Genomic DNA, 13,427 nt, shown 5'->3' with positions numbered 1-13,427 from the left:
TCCGGCAAACATTGCAACACTCTAAAACTGATCAAGTAACATAGTATTCACTGTTCCATAGAGTACAGTACTAATTTGATACCCGCCGAAAGGATTGTGTTGACCCCTGTTATGGACACAATTCTTGATCACTGCATTTATTGATTCACTTTTTGTAGTCGAAGCGAAACCCAGAGGTAAAAAAGAGTTTTACAAAGTAACAGGAATAAGTTAAAAATAATTATAAAGATTATCTATGAACTTGTCCAACACAGGGTAAAAATTAATTACAACTAACGAACAGAGGAAGAACAGTTTAACAAAGAGAGAGGCAACAGTAGGGGTAATAAGCAAATGTGGAAATAAGCGACAAAATTGGAAGAGTCAGAAAGAGTCAAAAGGTTAACGCAGGAAGGTGCTCTCAAAGAAGTAAGAAAAGCGAGTTAACATTTAGAGTGCTTTGAGAAGGTTGGGTCAACAAAAGGGGCGGTGTTGATGAGGAACTAACTACATGTCTGTGTATATGACGTAAATATTAGAAGTACGAAGGTTTGTAGTCTTAAAGTGTCCAAGGATTAGGAGGATTTTACGCTTCTTTTAAAAAGCTGAAAAATAAACATTACTGGTATAACTGATGGGTGGGAATTCCATATTGTTGTGCTGGTGCAAAGGAAGCATTGCTTCATACACCAATGTGTTTCAATGTAGGGAGTGCAAGAACCCTGGATTCTGCATTCCTCAACCACCAATCCAAAAATCGAACCTAATCGGGGATATAGCACCAAAGCTCATTCTCAAGGGATCCTGATTGATTTATTCCTTGTGTCTATTATCTTTGGGGATTGAGGAGCTCCTTGTATTGCAACAGTCCACATGTTTCAGCCCCCTCGAATAAGGCCCCCAATCGGGTCCGACTTTTGGATTGATTAAACTACCACAGGGTGGAATCATTTTTGTAATTATCCAGGAGACACCTCTAAGTTTAAGTATATATCAAGGACTTACAATGAATTATTGGTCAGTGGTTGTATCGTAAATGTTTGTATATATTGGTGTGTAACTGTATTAATTGATTAATCATACTACACTGAAAATGGTGTGACACCTGAAAAGTAATTCAAAAGCAAATTAAGTTGTGGTCACAAATAATTTAAGTTCTAATCAGGGCTCGAAAAATCATACAAATATTACTAGGCCTGCAGGTCTAGTAACTTGAATAATCTACTCGACCTAACTGTAATGTACTTGACCCATGAACTGGTCTCAAATTGTGTGATCCTAGGCAAATAATTTGTGTTATGGAGCCACCTATTTCTTCTTTATTATATAAGAGAGTACCTTAAAATAATCAAGTTCGCTATTTCGTCTCGACAAAAAACCTTTTTATTTACTAGACTAAACATTTGCTCCATGTATAATAAGAATTGAGCCCTCATATAGGGTACACGTGATCCCTGGCTTGCCTCTTAGTTCACTAATAGCATTGTCTTCTGCACAGGAATATTTCCCAGTTCATGTTTAAAAACTCACTTTTCATAAATATATTACTAAAGCATGATGTGGTAGTGAACTGTCATTTACAGATAGCACATTTCCCATTGAAATTGCCACAAAACTTTCCCACTAACATGTAGCTTTACTAATAAAAATTATATAGTGCATAAACAATGTTTGGAAATTGTGTTTCAGCAAAAATATTTAAAATTTGCACATAATCAAGTAAAGTGTTTTGATCCTATAAAAATCTTTTTTTTTTCACCTCAGAATTACAAAAGTGTGTCTTCATAGCTAGGGAAATATATTTGAAATGTTTGAACAGGTCACTTAGCTATTTCAGTGATGCCTGAAATCTTACAGCCTTTCATTACACATGCTTTGTCACACAGTTCACTTTACAAACCTCTAACTTCAGTCGCAGAGAGAAAAGTAAATGTAGGAAGAGAAACTGACTTTTGAACTCTGTCTCTGAAAGCTGAGCAAATGTGACAAGATAACAAGATTTAAAGGCACCTTTATTTCTCATTCAATTTGTGAGCAAGCAGAACAACTGTTGTCAGCTCGCCAAAACGGGCGAGTAGGCCCTAAAATAGCTCGTCCGGATTAAATGTGACTCGCCATAGGGAGTGGATTTTTTGAGCCTTCCAATACTGAGCAGCACCACTATTGTTAAGCCTGGTTTGAGGTACATTTAATTGATTCCTATAGATAACCCTTTTTCTTTTTTTGTTGTATACAAGCCAAGGTTCGCATAGGGTTATTTGGGCTTCCCCATACTTTAGTACATGTGAATAATATATTCAGCATTTTAATAGCAGAAAACAGAACTGTGCTCCGATCCAACTTATGTTTCACAAATTTTGTTGGCACATTGCTCATTGTCAATTGTCAGGACTGCCTTTTGTCCATCCACTCTACTGACATCAGCTGGGTCCACATTGAGTGCTAGCTATGTGCATGGCAGAATTAGGAAGTCACGGATAGTGGTGGGTGATGGCAGTGTACTGGAACCATTGTCCGCATACATTGACAGGGACAAGTGTACTACGCATGGAAAGTAGCCTGTGCAGCTGTCAATTGCGAGTGCATGTTGTCAATGTATTTGAACAGTGCTGACAGGGTAGATGGACATCTGTCCGTGCAATGACCAGTGAACACTCACAAACATTGTGCATGGAAAGTGGTTAATGCCATGAAGGCAAATTAACTAGGAGAATATTAAGATGTGCTCCACGTCATAATGATCATAGTAAAGCAGAGTGAGGAGTATGGGAAGGATCAGGAAATAAACACAAGGCAAAATAAACAGCAAGGAAGGCACAGACAAACAAGTGGTTTCCAGAAATCCTAGACAGAAAGTCCTTGCAGGTGCGGGATAGGTGGGTAATGGGGGAGGTAAATGATTTGGTGGCAGCTCATGATGCCATCATCGAAAAAGCTTGCAAAAACATTCAGTTGCTCAGGTAGAATTTTGTGAATGTCTATGTCGCTGGCCTTGGGTATATTACAAATTAGCAGTGTTGTCACATGTTCATCTTTGATTTTCATTGGGTGGTAATAATTGTTTCGGATAATACCAGTCTCGGGGTTCATCCATGCTGAATTAATTCGGGAATGTTGAGTGATTTTGTATGACCCTACAATTCACATAAACTGATTTTTCCAATCTCTGGGAGTTCCATGATTTCCCAGTCGTTAGAAGGAACTTTTGGTTCATAGCTTGATAGTCTTAGAAGCAACTTTAGAATTGTTAGTGGCAGAGATGGTGCAAAGTCTTGCCACTGAATAATTTAGGGAATTGTTTATTAGAAATAAGAAAATAAGCAGCAGAATTCTTTGTGTGACAAATCAGGATTCCTGGCATTTCATCCATTGTGGGGTTTAAATAATGCAGGAGTTTAACAGCAATGTCCACTGGGACTCTGAAAACGTTAAGCTGAATAGAGGAATTCTGACACATTGATTATTGTGGAAAGTTAAAAATGTTCTTTAATTTGTTTCTACTTATGCTATTAAAATATGAATCGTTGCAGTATCTACAATAAGACAAATATGCAGATTATTTCATGGGCGGATGAATGTGGGATAAAATGTGATACTTGGGGAAAGCAGCGAGGTGGCAAAACAGCAGTTCTTAGTGGCAATCAGTATTTTACCAAGACCACTTTTGCTGATGTCTACATGCACAACCAGATTTGACTTCATCCATAATTCCTTTCAACTGGAGATATTAAGGACGTTATATGCTCTTATATTTGATTAAATACTCTTCTCTCCTTTGAATGACAAGGCCTTGCAAAAAACACAAATTGATTAGTGCCAGAAAAATCCTCAGGTTGCAGCTCTGTACTCCTACCAGAACCCAAATTTATTATTTTCATTCTGGCCTACAGATCTTTTCTGGGCAGAGACTCATTTTGACCCTGCATCGTTTTGTAACCCTTCCCCAGAAAATAAGTAGTTCTGTTGCAAATCACCTCTGGCTCCAGCCTTCTGTTTCGAGACCAAAATAATATGCTTGACTGATGCAAAGGAAATGCGCTTTACGCTGTCACGGGGTCAAGAACACACTTCTGATGTTGGAGGAATCCTACATTAATGTGTGTTGTCTGTCACATTTGAGGAATGCATACTTAATGAACTCAAATGTCCCTCAGTACCAGAATAAGAGAGAGCAGCTGTAGAACCTCTGAAGATGCAGGCACTTCTACAATACACATGGCATCAATAAAAGCTGCTCAAGAGGTTTATTGCAGAACCAGTTTTAGCTCTTCTATTTTCATTGAAAGAGGAAACGATGCCCACTTCTCATCCTCGGCCAACATGATAATCTGTTATTTATATGCTACCTTTTTCAAAGTGCTAGACATACAACATTTTTATGTGGTAGGATCAAAGCCTGTTGAACCTGTGAACTATCAGGTTTCCATATCAACAACCTTTACAGTGTCAAATAATTACAGGAGCATACAGTAACTGTATCTGTAATAATGACCTTGACTTAATTTTCTTGCCCTATCATTGGGTGACATGCTACATAATCTAATTATCATGTATAACAAACCACTGGCCCCATTTGTGTCATGTTGTAGGCAACATACGAAGAAAATGCTCTAATTATTTCAGAGCTCTGATTAACCTTGCTCTGATTATGCGAGAGATCATATTATGCGAGATTCTGAATTGTACAGAGCCCAGTCATATCTTCTTTCCAATTATATCAGACTCTGTACATAAAAGAGTTCTGTTTGTGCCAGGTCTCTGTTAGGGCGGTAGTGTGATCATGGCAAGGCTCTGAATATGCGGGCAGTCTCAATGTGCAGGAAATCTGAAAAAGGCAGAGTCCTGTAAATTACTTTCGGTCAGGGAAACTGGGCACAGTCGTTCCCTTTCCCCTAGACTATATTGTCTTATCTTTGACAAAGTCCTTCATCTCACTGTGCCCCAGTTTCCTTGCAGTGCTGCTCTAAGTGTTAGCCATATCTGGTGTCCCTTTTTGGATCTTTAAGGGTATGGCGGCGGGTTAGGTAGGCCTAGTATTGTGTATGTCAGAACATAGGGTAGTTGTGTGCCCCTATGTGTATCTGTGCCAGCTAAACTATCCTCCCAATATCTGGTCAGTTTGGGACAGGACCCCAGGAGATGCAGTAGTGTGCCCGTTGCTCCTCAGCCCTGCCAACAGGTCTCGCTATGTGTAGGGCTCATTTTGTGTAGCCGAGTGGAAGTGAGATACCAGTATGCAGTAACCTTAGTGGCCCCCTGGGTGCTCGCAGCGTTACGTGCTGTGTGTTGCCTGTGGTAGTACTGCGGTAGCATATCTCCCCCCATTTTTTGTGTGTGAGGGAACATCCAATTTTGCTCTCCCAGCGCAGCTGACCCAAGGTTTTCTCATACATGGGAGCTCGCGAAAGGAGGGTGTAGATTTCTATTAATAGGCATTTATTGTCCCTTTTTAGTATGGGCCATTTCTCAAAAGGGGTAAGCGTTCTCTGCACAACATTCCTCACTGAGACAATGGTGGCGTTCAGCCTCCGGGAGACAGTAATCTGTACTTAGGTGATCGAACAGGATTTTCCCCTTTTCATCAAAGAGATGTCCTATTGATTTGAACCCAGATTTCTGCCTGGCCTCAAAAAGCAGTGGGGTGTAGGCCTGGAGTAAAGTCTGGGTTGTCCAGGATGGGGGTTATTGAGTACAGGAATGTAGTCAGTCCACCCCACTTTGCAGTGGAGTTCCATGTTTTGAATATTGCCCTCATGAGTGGGAAGGAGTAGAGCCCCCAAACCCTGTGTCTGCGGGGCTACTAAGGGCTCTTCCACATATGTATCCCAGCAATCACATGGCCCATAAAGCACCAGTGTTTCCCCTATTCACTCCTGTGCAATTGCAATTCTATGACCTAGTGGAGATGGGCGGCCTGATAATATTGGGTCAGGCTAGGCGCACCCATTCCGCTGTCCTCCTTGGGTCGGTAAGCTAGGGACCTGTGTATGCGAGGGTGCCTGCCATTCCACACAAATCGCAGACGTTTTGCCTGTTGGGTTTTGAGTATGCTCTGTGGGGTAGGGGTAGGTGGCATTGCTTGAAACGGATACAAAGTCCTATAGAGCACTGTCATCTTCAAGGCTGCGTTGCGTCCCAACCACAAGAGGATTTAGTGTTTCCATTGGGAGAGGTCCATTTTGATATAGCTATGCTTAAGTAAGGGATAAAGGTTTGGCCATGTCAGCGGGTATTGGTTAGTCAATTGCGAGTGGAGGGCTTGTGGGACTGAGAGGCGGAGTGTCTGAGACTTCTGTAGGTTCATTTTAAGCCTGGGCACTTTCCTGAACTACAATTATTCCAAGAAGGCTGGCAGGCAGTGTGCGGGGTCATCCAAAGTGACCAAGACATCATTAGTGTACAGGCTGAAAAAATCTACGTAGTGCGTGCATTGCCCCGAGGCCAAGCTCCCAGGGGTTTCTGGTGATGTGAGCTGCTGCGTTTGACCCAGAGGATTGGCTGTAGATGCTTCAGTGGCAGCGAGTGGACGGAGAGACTAGATCAAGCGACTCTGAAAGTTTTTAAAGCATGTGTGTGGCTATATCTCCCAGAAACATTCAGCGCCCCATGTCTTTCTTCCTACCTAATATGTACAACCTTTTAGTCAGTGTGTCACAAAGTGTTGCGCACTGAAATGTTTTTCTCATACCAAATGGGTAAGGCGTATAATGGAATATATAAAATAGTCAAAAGTCCCAAATTTTTTCATGACTATTTGTTATTGTACTTGCTTGTATATCAAATATGTACTAATTTGCAGCCTTGAAAAAGACTCAGGCCTTCGAGCAACTAGGGGGTGAACTGCGTGTTGGCTATAGACCTCTGAATTGCAACTGAGAATACTACAGGCTGCCTGGTGCATAGTCGTGTTTTAATTGAGAACATGTTTTTCTCCGGCATTATTTAAATAATTCTCGATGTGAAATATAACAATGTCATATATACTAGGACGATACCAGCAAATCAAACACTCACCCCCAGTCAACTGATCTGGGTTTAATCAATCATCATTCTTTAGCTCACTCCACCACCCCAGTTCAGACATGGCCATATGCAAATCAGTCTGACCCTGTGCCTCATGGGAACAGTCCAGCCTGAACTGCCAAGCCATGTCTTCCCTGGACCGGAAACAAGCATCCTGGGACTGGTTTCGGGTTCATAACCCTCATCAGCCAGACTATCTTGAATCCAGTGGCAAAGTGAGCAAGGGACCCACGTCTGGGCATACCCTGCCAACTTAGGGCGAACAAAGCGATACCAAAGGGACAGAGTCAGACTGATTTGCATATGGCCATCTGCCTGGGATCTGTCTTTCAGCCGTTCTGGCTTGTGGAAGTAATTCTGCCTAGCCAGTAAGTGACACATCCGCTTGACATAGGCCAACCACGGTATTTGGAGACTGATGCTGCATGATAAACAGTCCTCAATTATATCTCTGTTAAGTAGGACATGAGGATTGCTTCACATAGAGCACCACAGTAGCAGTTGGGGCCAAGTTGATGTAGTCCTCAACGTACTCCAAGCCAAGGTCCTCGTACAATATAAAATCCGGGATACATTGCGTGAGGCCAAAAGCTTTCTACACACCATCATTTTCTCCGCTTGGAGGCTAGAAACCTTTTTGTAGCCCCCACATGCTCAAGTATCTTAAAACCGGAAGACATTTCCTCCGATAAACTTCTAAAAAGGGGCCAATAGTGTTTTTTGCCAATAAAAGAATCCAGGTGGAAAATTAACCCGTCACCAATTGAGAAATCCTATTCTAGCTCTGGATATACACGCCAGTCGGGGACCCTGCAAATCAAAAAGTGACCCTAAGATAAGTGAGTTTGTTAACTCTTGCAATTGGTTTGCCATCTATCCTGGGAGTCCGCATTTAAACATTCTTTAGTACGCAGGCCATAACCAAGGTCTGGGTGGGATTTATGCCAGGTTCGAGAAGGTCATAAAATCGATGTAGCCCAGTCATTGAGCAAAACCGTCAACGAGAGATGTAACATTTTGCTGAGGTGAACATTGAGTCTTGCTGGTCTAGTTATTTTTTATGTGACCGAAGAATAATGCAAAATGTTCTGTTACCCATGTACAGTAACTTTTTTAAAGAACGACATTTCTTTAAAAAAAATACATTTTACTCTAATTCATTTGTAATGTAGTCCTTTTTCGATGTCCTTGAAGCAGAATTTTCATATATGTATTTACAGTACCTAGATGGGTACAATACATATTCCTCTAAAGCTGTAAATTATACATAAATATTTCATATTATATGCAGCGAGTTGGGTAGTGTGGACTTAGTGGTGGATGGTATATTATATGCCTTGCGATTGATGATGCAGTGTTGAACGTTCCTATGTTCTTTGCTTTTTTCTGAGTCATTTCTCTTTAACTTCGGTATTGGTACGGTGCAAACGGCATATGTAGTTTCACTTTGTAGACGTCATAGCTCTTGTTCAGCACATGTATCTCCTGGAAATACCACAAGTTCCAGTTTCCAAGACCTACTTTCTGCTTCTTCTACACAGCTCAACTATTGTTTTTTTTTAAAACCTTTATTGACATTGCAACCAAAGACAAGTATGGGCCTACAACCCTCGGGGCCGGCCGCTAAGCAGTTAAAGTAACAGCAAGCAAATCTTAATCACACGCAGCACCTCGGGAAGCAGATTCTCCATGCTAGTATACTCTAGTCCAGCGAACAGCCCAAAGGGGAAACCAGGATATAAAAGGTTTTCATTTTACAATAAGGGATAGAAGGATCAGGTGCCAATCAAGTTCTCAGCAGCGAAAAATGGCAGGCAGAGTAGTGAACGTCAACAATGAACAGCAATCTATCAAGTCAATGGCGCTGAAACAGGAGGTTCAGGATGTGGAGGAATGTCACGAGCCGTTTGCGCCTGCAGTCCCCTGCCCTAGTACCCAGAAGACATCACGGAAATTGATGCACAAATAAAAAACAATGATTGGCAACGAAGGAAACCTACCGTACTGACCCCAGAAAAGAAAGACAAAGAAGAATAAGAGAAGAAAAAGGAGGCCATAGGAACAAAGTAAAGAACTAAAGAAGCCCCCCCCCCCCAACCCCCCACCCTGCACCTCTGCAGATGACTACGGCCCCCTCCCCCCCCGCAGTGTGCCTGTCGCCCCAGAACCAAACCCGAAATATAGAAGAAACAGAGAAAAAGGGGAAAGAGAGGAAACCCCCCCTAACAGAGAAGGGGAGAGAATAGTAATAAACTGGAGGAGGGCCTTCAACCATGCCCCTGGCTTCTCCCTCCCGCACAATATATTCCTCCCCAAAACAAACAGTAAACAACAAAAATTCGACGATGTCTAAGAGAAATGGGGAGCATTATTCACAGACTACACTATCAGTTATGCCGTGAGAGCACACAACCCCCAAGCCCGCCCGCCTATTAAATGACAACCTCTGAAGGATCAGCCTTATCCTTGGCCACGCTTTGCGAATCCACCAATGCATACCCAGCGACCCATTATCATGTCCAAAGTTACAAGGAAGAGGAGCATCCAAAGAAGACCAGGAAGGGACACACACATGTAGGGAGGATGTCTCTGAACACCAACACAGTCATCGTCATGGAAGATCACCTTTCCCAGTACTGCCCCAGGGCCTGCGCCGCACACAAGGTCCAGGAAGGAGGAATCAGCCAGAGCAGGCGACCGCTGCGGGAAGATCGCCTGGGTCGCCGGAGGCCGCGCATGGGACAAAGTCACCACCTTCTGCTCAAGTCCAAAATCTCCGGAACAGGCCGACCCCACAGCCAGCCGACCACACGCTGCCACAGTGTCCGAAATTTCCAGCTGTCCCTTATTCACAGAGGCGGTCACGTTACTTTCCTCCTGTGTAGGGTGAAGCAGATCCTTGTGTACCTGGGGACAGGCAGACCGCAACTGTTCCGACGCTGACGCAATACCATCCAGCTTCCTCCCCAATACCCGGGCGCCGTGAACCAGGGTGGAATGAAGGGCTCCGAGAGCGTCGAGAAGGTCACCGTACCCCAGCACAGCCCCCTGCGCTCGCTCCGCTACGCTCCTCTGCGCCACACACTCCCAATCTTGCTGTGACCCAATGTACAGGATGATAGAGTCCATCCCATCAAGATGGCCGCAGGGCAGGGCCACCCCAGATGGGAACCGGGACTCAGGCACAAGCGCATCAAGTTCCATGTCACTGCAAACAGGGTTCCGGAGGCAGGCAAAATATGCATCCAGTGTGTGGTCACAGGTAACAGTCGTTCTCCTCCTGGGCCAGTGCCCGCGAAAACCGGGAGCAGCCCGCGCAAATCGGGACGAGCCACAGGCCGCGTCCGATCAGTTCACTGGCGAGGGCCCAGGCAATCGCCGAAAGACCCTGGAATCGTCACCCCGGGTATGCACCCGTTACGCCACGCTCGATGGTAGGAGCGACCACAGCGAGATTCAGGCCAATATTCGCTCCGCTTCGGTATTCCGACTCCACCCGGTCACCAATGGCCGCTGTTGTTGAACTGCCGCCCGGCCATGTTGTCCACCCGAGGTCCCGGCTCCAGGGCTGCACAGGCCGCAAACTTCAAACGAACATTTCTCAGGCGGTACCGCCGCCAGAAACTTCAGTATCACACGATCGGTTGCCGCTCTCAATCACCAACACGGGCATGTAGTGCAGGCTGAGGATCACATGCAGGATATCTGTGCGGGATGTGGAGGTTCACGGAGCCGGGAGCCTACGCTGCCGTCCCGGTCGCCATCTTGGCTCCTCCTCCCAGCTCAACTATTTTGACCCCTATTTGTTGCTGGCATGGCAATGCAATCACTTCTGAAAAGAAGTGAAACAAGGCAAACACTAGGGGAAGCTATGAAAATGTTATTGTCTAATGACAGAGCAGTTATTCGTTTTGCTGTTTGTAATATGTCACAAGTCATCTTTGTTGAGAATAGAACTGGCAGCTGTGGTGGAAAATGGTCACTGGTTTGATATGAGCTACCACCCTGTTCAACCGGAAATGTCCTGAGTAGTAAATGAATTACACCGAAACATGTCATTAGCTCTTCTTTCATAACTTGGCCTGATGATGAAAGCAGATCTTCAGAAAAATTTGGTAGAGAATTGTGATGTACCAACACTGCAAGCTTAATGACAATAAAGACATCAGAGAACCAATGTAAGTCACATTACAAGACAGAAAAAGTTCTAAGTAAAATGACAACTCATCCTTGGAGGGACACAACTATTTCAGTCCGAGTTCAAGTGGCTGCGGCCTGGTTAACAGACCTCAGCACCTTGGACAGATGATAATCATCATTGTCACTGTGTAAATTAAATTCTTCTATGACATATCCTTTTTTTTAATGCAAAGTATTAGCATATTGACATGTCGCTACTTTGTTTCTTTATTGTGAATAAATATTTTTAATCTCTTCACGTATTGCTGTTTATTAGCAAGTCATGTCAGTAATTAGTGGGGCTGAACCTGTTTTGCTCATGCTATCATCCTGTAAAAAATAAGAACCTTATGAAGTTTGAGGTAGAACCATACCAGAAAACTCAAGGGGTAAGGATGGCATCATCCTCTTAAAAGGAACATGTTGACATGCAGCAATTACTTTTTGTAATTCGGATTAAATGGAAAAAGTGACAAATAATTATATAGGCTCTTTCTAAACACCCAAAGCACATCACCTATGCATTATTGGTATGCATGGAACCCTGATACTTTGCTCAGAGACTTTTTCTCTGTTTTACATATACGTTGTATATTTAATAATGCCATCACCCCGTGACTATATTGGTGGGAGATGGGTATGGAATATTGTAAAGTGATGGAATGTTAAGTCTACAAGGATCGTGGCTGCATAAAGAAATTTGGGAAAATCTGGGATGGCTGGGAAATGAGTGCCGGTGGGGACCCTGGGTGAACTGGATACATATTCTGTAAGTACTGATAGATGGTTGATCATCACTCATTACATCTAGAGTAGCCAAACGTCCCTAAATACATATATAAGTACAATTTCTTCACAACCTACACCACAAAACACATATGTTCAATTTTTACACCATTAAAAAAATTCTCTTGTCTCTCATTGAACTGCTTCCGATAGAGGTGTCTAAATAACACATTTATAGCAAGTCCACGTCAGAGGTAGTCAATCAGACCAGGAGAATACAAAAAACGTTGTTAGTATCTTTCCTCCTTGTCACCCCAATACATAATTGCAGCTTAATTTGTTTATCGACGAGTCCTCCATAGAAAATATTTAACGTTTCAGCCGTGACAATTTATGACCTCCACAGGACAGATGTGAAAGACTAGAAGACATTTGCCCATAGGAGAAAATAGAAATACATGTGAACAGGTTAACAAGGACTTGTCCTGCTTTCTAGTCACTGTAAAAATCCTCACCAAACGGGGACTCATATGTCACAGGGTAGACAAGGCACCGTAGAAAATAACTCGCCTGCCAGCCAAGTTAATCTAGCATACACCCAACGTGAGGTGTCTACAAAACGACTATTGTTCAAAAAAGGTTTTCCACAAACCGCATGCACAGTTAGTAATAATAGTGGCAGGAGATATATGGAAAAGGGTAAAAAAAATATATATATGCCTGGAAATTCTAAGGGCATTGCACATCATTACCAAGAGCAAAGCACATATGGTTGCACATTCACCAAAAATAAAAAACACCCAAGTGGCCTGGCATAGTAATTGAATCCCAAAATGGCATAGCCCACAGTTTACCGCAACAGCACTCATTAGACAAGCTGGTGAGAACTTAGAAATTCCTTTTTCCTGCTGCAAATAAACGTTACATCACCCACTTAAATACAAGTACAAAACCACAACAATGTCTCAAAAGCATAACTTCTGACCTCCAGTACTCGAAGTTTCTCGAGCCAACACTCAAATCAGCGGCGGCCTATTAAAGTTCTACTTTTCAGGCCGAAGTATCTGGGTTAGCAAACTGCAGAATATTCGTGGCCAAAGTAAGCCAGTAAACAAGGCCTGCATGCCACGTGATCTATCTGTGTTACGATGCGGCCATGTTGAATTACCATCAAGCTTTGTAGCAACCTATTAAAAAAAAAAAAAAGACAAGCCAAAATATTAAATCAAAAGAATGAAATAAAAAAAAAAAAGCTACAAAGTCAAAACTCAATATCCCTTCGGGATTGTCCTCCACATCATAAAGAAGTGCTGCAACGTGTTGCATGCTCAAATGTCGGTGCCCACAAGTAATGTGACTGGCTCATAGCATGTGGTACCCATTTTGCAATACCTAAAATCTAAATAGAAAAGGCTGAAGAGATTTTCAGTCCGAAAACAGATACCAGCAAATAAACGCACATCTAAACAATAATGCTTAACATGTGTCCATGGTTAACCGAATACTTAGGCATCCAGCTT

General features: G+C 42.9%; 1 protein-coding gene across 2 annotated transcripts in view; it reads left to right on the top strand.

Annotated features, from left to right (window-relative positions):
* RAB3GAP2 (RAB3 GTPase activating non-catalytic protein subunit 2) overlaps window positions 1-13,427 on the top strand; it is a 687,447-nt gene that overhangs the window by 613 nt on the left and 673,407 nt on the right. The window lies entirely within an intron of this gene.

The sequence above is a fragment of the Triturus cristatus genome, chromosome 6 (genome assembly GCF_964204655.1).
Source record: "Triturus cristatus chromosome 6, aTriCri1.1, whole genome shotgun sequence".
NCBI classification, from domain to species: domain Eukaryota; kingdom Metazoa; phylum Chordata; class Amphibia; order Caudata; family Salamandridae; genus Triturus; species Triturus cristatus.
The sequence above is the reverse complement of the archived record's forward strand: the minus strand, read 5'-3'. Positions and strand labels throughout refer to the sequence as shown.